Source organism: Dipodomys ordii, unplaced genomic scaffold (genome assembly GCF_000151885.1).
Source record: "Dipodomys ordii isolate 6190 unplaced genomic scaffold, Dord_2.0 Scaffold160, whole genome shotgun sequence".
In the NCBI taxonomy this organism is placed as follows: domain Eukaryota; kingdom Metazoa; phylum Chordata; class Mammalia; order Rodentia; family Heteromyidae; genus Dipodomys; species Dipodomys ordii.
The window spans coordinates 775,905-782,831 of NW_012267376.1; positions in this window are offsets into that span (position 1 = coordinate 775,905).

A 6,927-nucleotide genomic window follows, 5' to 3' on the forward strand; every position below is an offset into this window, starting at 1 on the left:
GAACTTTTTTGCTCAAGGATAGTACTCTAGCACTTGAACTACACCTCAAGCCAATTCTGGAATTTTTTTTTTTGGTAGTTAATTGGAAATAAGAATCTCATGGGGGGGCTGGGAAGGTGGCTCAGTGGTAGAGCGCTTGCCTTGCATGCCTGAGGCCCTGGGTTCGATTCCTCAGCACCACATAAGCAAAAAGAAAAAGCCGGAAATGGCGCTGTGGCTCAAGCAGTAGAGCACTAGCCTTGAGCTGAAGAGCTGAGGGACAGCGCCCAGGCCCAGAGTTTAGGCCCCACGACTGGACCAAAAAAAAAAAAGAATCTCATGGAGTTTTTGCCTGGACTGACTTTGAACTGCAATCTCAAATCTCAGCCTCTATGTAGCTAACAGATGTGAGCCAGTTATACCAGCTGTTTGTTGTTTGTTTGTTTTTGAATGAGGGTCTCACTAGACAGAGGAGGCTGGCCTGAACTGATAATCTTGCCTCCGTCTTCTGAGTGCTGGGATTACAGGCATGTGCCACCAGACCTAGTGTTGTAGCTCATCAATAGATGAATCTATTCTTTAGGTAATAGCTGAGTGGGCTATTAGGAGCTGGGCCTAGGTGGAGTAAGTAGAATAGTGAAAGTATGCATTTGAAGGGTTTATCTGGTCCCTGGACCTTTCTGCCCCTCCCTACCCTTCCTCTCTCCTCTTCTCTTCTCTTGGCTTCCTGGTTTTGATGAAGGGAGCAGTCTCCTTTCTCTGCCACATACTTCCTCTCCTATTTTTTTTTGGGGGGAGGGGTCTGGTCATGGGGCCTGAACTCTTGGCCTGGGTGCCGTCCCTCAGCTCTTCAGCTCAAGGCTAGTGCTCTACCACTTCAGCCACAGCGCCACTTCTGGCTTTTTGCTTATGTGGTGCTGAGGAATTGAACCCAGGGCCTCATGCATGCAAGGTAAGTGCTCTACCACTGAGCCACCTTCCCAGCCCCTTTCTCTACTCTTATGTTCTGCTCTACCCCAGGCCCATAGCGATGGAGCCAGCCAGCCCACCATACACTGAGATCTCTGAAATCATCAGCCAAAGTAAATCTTTCCTCCTCTCTCATAAACCGTTTATGTCAGGTGTAATTCACCATCTTCTACACATTTATGATTCTCTTTTGTGTATCCAAGGTGCAAGTGAAGGACACAGAAACTGCCATCACCAGACATTTCTTCCTACTCTGCATTATTACTCTTCTTCAGCCCTAAGTAAGTCTATTAGGCCACAAGATAGGTCTAGCCCAGGGCATTGAAACATTATTTTTGTGGAGAACAGTTCAGTTCACCTGCTGAAATTCTGGATCGTCAGCAGAGTTGTGATTGGAATATTGACTTCCTCAGAAATCCTTAGTGTTTATTGAAATTTTGCAAAGGCAGAGTACCTTCTGAGAACCAAACCATTTGTTCTAAGTATAGCTTAAGTGTGCTCCTTGTTTTAAATGATTCTGTGAAGCTGAACACTAGTGGCTCACACTTGTAATCCTAGCTACTCAGGAGGCTAAGTTCCAAGGATCAAAGCCAGCTAGGACAGAAAAGTCTGAAATTCTTATCTCCAACTAACCAGCAAAATGTCAGAAGTGGAACTGGTTCAAGTGGTAGAGTGCCAGCCTTGAGCAAAAAAAGCCAAGTAAGAACTTGAGGCCTTGGCTTCAAACCTCAGTACTGGTGCACTCAAACAATTACTCCAGGGGGCTGGGAAAGTGGCTTAGTGGTAGAGTGCTTGTCTAGTATGCATAAAGCCCTTGGTTTGATTCCTCAGTACCACATAAACAAAAAAGCCAGAAAGGGTGCTGTGGCTCAAGTGGTAGAGTATTAGCCTTGAGCAAAAGAAGCTCAGGGACAGTGCCCAGGCCCTGGGTTCAAGCCTCAGGACTGGCAAAAAAAAAAGAGTCCAGGTTACTGGATTCTGGTAAGGCATGGTGGGGCTCAATAAGAGATGAGGAGGGAGGCCAGAATTACAGCTATGATTACTTATCACTGTTGAGCTTCCTGACTTGAAGAATGAGTGTTCACTGTGTCTAGCTAGCTCTGTTCTAGAACACACCAGAGCAATGAATGATGTCAGGTCAGGCCACTTGAGGGTATAATGAGAGTAGCTTGCAGCGCACATGGAATCACCTCTGTTAAAGGTGGCTGAATGGTTAGGTAGTCTAGAACCACACCAATAAGAACCCCAGGAATCCCACACACAGTTCTGCCCTAAGTCATAAGTGGGCTGATGAAGGTTTGAGTCTTGCAACTGTACCCAAAACAGTTTTCCATCCCCACCAGGGGAGGTGTGGTGTCAGCTGGTGGACAAATGAGATCATCCTAGCCATCCTGGTGAGTCACTTGCCTGAGCCATGTCACTAATTAGCTCTCACTGCCCGGAACCAGAACCCACTAATCCTAGAACATTCACAATCATTGACAACAGCTCTTCTTCCCTGGGAAGAATGTTCTCCGCTATTTTTCCTGAAGCTTCTCATGAGCTTAACAGGCTATTTTTATGTTATAAGGGACCCCATTACTAACCTAAACCCTCATCCCTAAAGTAGACAAATACACTTTTCTGACTAAACTAGACCATAAGCAGATACGAAAAAGGACAGTTTTTCTTGTTGTTTGTTTTTTACTTGGTGGTTTTAGTACTGGATTTGAACTCTGGGTCTTCCACTTGCTGGCCAGATACTCTATTGCTGAGCCATACTCTTTGTGTGTATGTGTGTCAAGGATGTGTGGGGACTTGAACTCATGACCTCGGCACTCTGTCTCTGAGCTTTTTTGCTCAAGGCTAGTGCCCTACTACTAGAGCCACAGCTCCACTTCCAGCTTTCTGTTATTGTTGTTTTGGGGCTTCTATTTTTTTTCTGTTATTATAAAAGTGACAGGTTAAAGTTACATAAATAATGAGTACATTTATTTTTGTTTTTGTTTTTCTTGTTGGTGTGGGGCTTGAATTTAGGACCTAGTGCTGTCCCTGAGCTCTATTGCTAGCACTCTGGGGCTGGGAAGGTAGCTTAGCAATAGAGTGCTTGTCTAGCACACATGAAGCCCTGGGTTCAATTCTTAATACCACATAAACAGAAAAAGCTGGAAGTGGCGTTGTAGCTCAAGTGATAGAGCACTAGCCTTGAGCACCGAGAGGCTTAAGGAAGTGCCCTGGCCCTGAGTAAAAAAAAAAAAAGGAAAAAGGAAGAAAGAAAGAAAAGGCTTGATTTTTTTTTTGTCGTGGGACTTGAACTCTGGGGCCTGGGCGCTGTCCCTCAGCTCTTCAGCTCAAGGCTACTGCTCTACCACTTGAGCCACAGCGCCACTTCCGGTTTTCTGGTGGTTTATTGGAGATAAAAGTCTCACGGAGGGCTGGGAAGGTGGCTCAGTGGTAGAGTGCTTGCTTCACATGCACGAGGATCTGGGTTCAATTCCTCAGTACCACATAAGCAGAAAAAGCCAGAAATGGTGCTGTGACTCAAGTGGTAGAGCACTAGCCTTGAGCTGAAAAGCTGAGTGACAGCGCCCAGGCCCAGAGTTCAAGCCCCGTGACTGGCCAAAAAAAAAAAAAAATCTCACGGACTGCTCGGGCTGGCTTTGAACCATGATCCTCAGATCTCAGCTCCCCCCCCCCCCCCCCCCCCCCCCCCCCCCCGCCAGTAGCTAGGATTACAGGCGTGAGCCACCAGCACCCTGCCACTCTACCACTTTGAGCCACTGCACCACGTCCAATTTTCTGGTGGTTAACTGGAGATGAGTTTCACAGACTTTCCTGCCCAGGTTGGCTTTGAACTGTAATCCTCAAATCTCAGCCCCCTGAGTAGCTAGGATTACAAGCATGAGCCAGCAGCATCCACAGTCTACTTTCTTTCCTCAATGCCTGCAGGAGTTTCTGCAGAGCCTTGAGCGTAGCCTGTGGTTGGGTGAGTCATCCCAGGCTCACAGCACAAAAGTGAACAGGCTTAGATGGGTGCTGGCTCTGAGTTTGAAAAACTTACTTAGGTCCATTGAGAAGCCCACAAAAAGGGATAATGAGCCAGGCACTGGTGGCTCACGCTTGTAATCCTAGCTAGGAGGGAGGCTAAGATCTGAGGATTGTGGTTTTTGAAGCCAACCTGCAAAGATAAATCGGAGATTCTTATCTCCAATGAAGCAGTATCAAAGCTGGAGGTTGAGCTGTAATTCAAGTAGTACAGTATCAGCTTTGGGTGAAAAAGCTAAGGGGCAGTGCCCAAGCCCTGATTTCAAGCTCAGTACTGGCATCCAATAAAAAGGACCATGAAGCCAGGCACCTGTGACTCATGCCTGTAATCCTAGCTACTTAGGCTGAGCTCTGAGGATCATGGTTCAAAGCCAGCCTGGGCAGGAAAGTCTGTGAGACTCACTTTCCACCAGAAAGTGAGTTGTGGCTCAAGTGGTAGACCACATGCGTTGAGCTGAAGACCTCAGGGGCAGTGCCCAGGCCTAGAATTCAAGCCCCACAACCAAAAAAAAAGGATCATGACTCCAGCTTTGCATTTTGCTGGTCAGTTGGAGATGGGGTCCTATGGAGTTTTTCTTTTTCTTTTTTTTTGGGTCCAGTCATGGGGCCTGAACTCTGGGACTGGGCGTTGTCCCTCAGCTCTTCAGCTCAAGGCTAGCGTTTTACCACTTGAGTCACAGTGCCACTTCCGGGTTTTTTCTTTTTGCTTATGTGGTGCTGAGGAATCGAACCCAGGGCCTCAGGCATGCAAGGCAAGCACTCTACCACTGAGCCAACTTCCCAGCCCCTGGAATTTTCTTTTTTATTTTGCTAGTCCTGGGGCTTGAACTCAGGGCCTGGGCGCTGTCCTTCAGCAGTTCAGCTCAAGGCTAGCGTTCTACTACTTGAGCCACAGTGCCACTTCTGGCTTTTTCTGCTTATCTGGTGCTGAGTAATCGAACCAAGGGTCTCATGCATGCAAGGCAAGCACCCTACCACTGAGCCACCTTCCCAGCCACATGGACTTTTCTTTTTTTGGGGGGGGAGGTCCAGTTGTGGGGCTTGAACTCTGGGCCTGGGCGCTGTCCCAGCTCTTCAGCTCAAGGCTAGCGCTCTATCACTTGAGCTACAGCGCCACTTCCAGCTTTTTTCTTTTTTCTTATGTGGTGCTGAGGAATCGAACTCAGGGCCTCAGGCATGCAAGGCAAGCGCTCTACCACTGAGCCACCCTCCCAGCCCATCACATGGACTTTTCTTAGCTCTGCATTTTGCTGGTCAGTTGGACTTTCCTAGCCAGGTTGTCTTATACCACCATCCTCTTGATCACCTGAGTAGATAAAATTACATATTTGAGATTCCAGTATCAGGATGAGAAGTTATGTACAGTTTGTGAGAATATCTTCTATCACTTGGACTTGTCTCTTGCCAAGAATGAGACTGTAAATCAAATGTACTTGGTTGTTAGGAGACCGATTTCTTCTAAAAGCTAACTTTTTTCTCCTTACCAAGTTTTGCCTGCCATGGAACCATGTATCATGTCCCTGATCTCTCCCACAATCCTGGACTATAGTAGCTGTCCTATCATTAATTGGATGAATGGACTTAAAAGACTTTAGTAGTGGCTCTCATTTTCGCCCAGTCCCACTGAAGATTTTTTTTTTTGTCTTTGTTTTCTGGTCCTTTTGCCTGCCTCCAAAATTCTGGAACTATATGCATGTACTCCAATGCCTGGCAGACCTGATGGATTTTTACGTGTGAAAGATGATTTTTCTAGACTCACACTAGTAGTTTTGGACACATACTTGGGCATACAATCTAGCTTCAACAAGGCCAAAATGAGGTATTGGCTCTAATGAAGCTCTTTGTGGACATAGCCTGTCTGCAACTACTCCTTAAACTTCTCATAAAGCTGAAGCCAAACAACCTACAGGTAGGTGTTCAAGGTGAACCAGACCACATCTTTCTGAAGCAATCACAAAACAAATTCATGACAACTGAGTAATGACTGCCCTGCCCTACCCAAATTTTATCAATCGAGGTGGCAATTTTTTTTTTTTCTCTTGTCAGTTGTAAGACTTGAACTCCGGGCCTGAGCACTGTCCCTGAGTCTCTTTGTGCTCAAGGCTAATGCTCTACCACTTGAGCCACAGCCTTACTTCCAGGCTTTTTTGAGTAGTTTATTGGAGAGGAGTTGGTTCAAGAACTAGGAGCAGCCCCAACTGGCCCTTAGGCAGTACTGTGTATATAGATTGTATATAGATTCTTCTATTTCAGTTGAATTTTAATTTCTAGTGTCTGAGAGGTAGATTAATAAAGTATATTCCTTGAGAAAAAAAAAGAGTCTCATGAGGACTTTACTGCCCAAGCAGGCTTCAAACTGCGATCCTCAGATCTCAGCCTCCTGAGTAGCTAGGATTACAGGTGTGATCCATCAGCACCAGGTGAGGTGGCAAGTCTTTACATATAGTCCATAAACCAAGGCAGCTTCAGCATTACCAGGGACTTGTTAGAAAAGCAAATTCTCTGGTTGAGGCCTATTCATGCTATTCACTCAGAAATCTGTTTTGGGCTCTGAGTGACTGGATCATGTTAAGGGGTTCTCTATGGAGAACCCCTCAGAGCTTTCTCAGTGCTCCAATAATCCGTTTGCAAGCGTTTCTCTTGTGTCAGTCCTGGGTCTTAAACTGAGGGCCTGGACGTTGTCCCTGAGCTTTTTTTGCTCAAGGCTAATGCTCAACCCCTTGAGCCACAGCTCCACTTGTGGCTTTTGGGTGGTTAATTGGAGTCAAGACTGGGGGTAGGGAGGAGGGTGAGAAGGAATGGGAAGGGGAAACAAAGGAGGAGGCTACAATGCTTGATAAGAAATGTACTCACTATCTTGCCAATGTAATTGTAACCCCTCTGTACAGTATTTTCAAAATAAAAAAAAATTTAAAAAGACACTCAGATTTTTCCTGCCCAGGCTTGCTTTGAACT